Below are 2,500 nucleotides of genomic sequence, written 5' to 3'. Positions count from 1 at the left end.
GGACAGACGGAACTTGTAAAACTTTCGGTCCGAGTCGACCGAGAGGCGATGCGCGGCGTCCCGGAGTCGATACGGGCCGTCGGGACTCGTTGAAGCTGCGGTACGAGTCGAGCGAAAGGCGACGCGCGGCGTCCCGGAGTCGATCCGGACAGACGGGACTTGTGAAAATTTCGGTCCGAGTCGACCGAAAGGCGACGCGCGGCGTCCCGGAGTCGATCCGGGCCGACGTCGACTTGTAAAACTTTCGGTCCGAGACGACAGAAAGGCGACGCGCGGCGTCCCGGATTCGATCCGGGCCGACGGGACTCGATGAAGTTTCGGTCCGAGTCGACAGAAAGGCGATGCGCGGCGTCCCGGGCCGACGGGACTTGTAAAAATTTCGGTCCGAGACGAGCGGAAGGCGACGCGCGGCGTCCCGGACTCGATCCGGGCCGACGTCGACTTGTAAAACTTTCGGTCCGAGTCGACAGAAAGGCGATGCGCGGCGTCCCGGATTCGATCCGGGCCGACGGGACTTGCAAAAATTACGGTCCGAGTCGACAGAAAGGCGATGCGCGGCGTGCCGGAGTCGATACGGGCCGACGGGACTCGATGAAGTTTCGGTCCGAGTCGACAGAAAGGCGATGCGCGGCGTCCCGGGCCGACGGGACTTGTAAAAATTTCGGTCCGAGACGAGCGAAAGGCGATGCGCGGCGTCCCGGAGTCGATCCGGGCCGACGGGACTCGTTGAAGCTGCGGTACGAGTCGAGCGAAAGGCGACGCGCGGCGTCCCGGAGTCGATCCGGACAGACGGGACTTGTAAAAATTTCGGTCCGAGTCGACCGAAAGGCGATGCGCGGCGTCCCGGAGCCGATCCGGGCCGACGGGACTTGCAAAAATTACGGTCCGAGTCGACAGAAAGGCGATGCGCGGCGTGCCGGAGTCGATACGGGCCGACGGGACTCGATGAAGTTTCGGTCCGAGTCGACAGAAAGGCGATGCGCGGCGTCCCGGGCCGACGGGACTTGTAAAAATTTCGGTCCGAGACGAGCGAAAGGCGATGCGCGGCGTCCCGGAGTCGATCCGGGCCGACGGGACTCGTTGAAGCTGCGGTACGAGTCGAGCGAAAGGCGACGCGCGGCGTCCCGGAGTCGATCCGGACAGACGGGACTTGTAAAAATTTCGGTCCGAGTCGACCGAAAGGCGATGCGCGGCGTCCCGGAGTCGATCCGGGCCGGGAGCCTGTCGGAACATCGTCATATGAGCCTCGTTCAATTTCGACAAAGTTCCCGGAGTTCAAAATTTTTTCGATAGCCCGCGGAGGTTTCGCCCCGTAAGCCGACCGTGCTACCACCGTGCCGGCGCCGACGTCCTAGCGGCCAGGCTCCTACTAGTAAGAGGAGCGAGTCGGTCGGGCCGGTCTCCCGTCGTCCGCCTGCTACGCCGTACCGGTACGTGCTCGAGCACGATACGTACTTCGGCGTAGACCAGGAGCGGGCGTTCGCGGACCGTTCCGTGCCTCGTACCAAAGAAACTACGCGACTCGCGTTGTTTCATCTATCGTCACTGCATTACCGCGGGTCGGTGTCTCAGACCGAATGGCCCTTGACGCGGTACCAAGAAGTTCGGCTCTCCGTGAAACACGGAAGGCCGAACGCTCCAACGCACGCGTCAACTCGCTTCTTTCCGAGCGTACACTCAAAGACCAGAGATGTTATAACAACGTATCCCAGACGCTTTCAATCTAGCCGACGGGTACGGGAGATCGTTCGAACGCTTATAAGCCGAGTGTCGAAGGTGGCGGCACACGGAACCGGGGCTGCCTGCGCGCAGTCCCGAAACACACAGTAGACGCGCGGCCGACCGGGCTACGAGACCCGGTCGGCGATGGGTGGCGCACGTCCGAGCCGAGATTTTGTATCGAAGCTCCCTGGTTGATCCTGCCAGTAGTCATATGCTTGTCTCAAAGATTAAGCCATGCATGTCTCAGTGCAAGCCAAATTAAGGTGAAACCGCGAATGGCTCATTAAATCAGTTATGGTTTCTTAGATCGTACACACATTTACTTGGATAACTGTGGTAATTCTAGAGCTAATACATGCAAACAGAGTTCCGACCAGAGATGGAAGGAATGCTTTTATTAGATCAAAACCAATCGGCGGCGGGTACGTCCCGTCCGCCGTTTACCTTGGTGACTCTGAATAACTTTGGGCTGATCGCACGGTCTCGTACCGGCGACGCTTCTTTCAAATGTCTGCCTTATCAACTGTCGATGGTAGGCTCTGCGCCTACCATGGTTGTAACGGGTAACGGGGAATCAGGGTTCGATTCCGGAGAGGGAGCCTGAGAAACGGCTACCACATCCAAGGAAGGCAGCAGGCGCGCAAATTACCCACTCCCGGCACGGGGAGGTAGTGACGAAAAATAACGATACGGGACTCATCCGAGGCCCCGTAATCGGAATGAGTACACTTTAAATCCTTTAACGAGGATCCATTGGAGGGCAAGTCTGGTGCCAGCA

The sequence above is a fragment of the Neodiprion lecontei genome, unplaced genomic scaffold, assembly GCF_021901455.1.
Source record: "Neodiprion lecontei isolate iyNeoLeco1 unplaced genomic scaffold, iyNeoLeco1.1 ptg000095l, whole genome shotgun sequence".
NCBI lineage: Eukaryota > Metazoa > Arthropoda > Insecta > Hymenoptera > Diprionidae > Neodiprion > Neodiprion lecontei.
The sequence above is the reverse complement of the archived record's forward strand: the minus strand, read 5'-3'. Positions refer to the sequence as shown.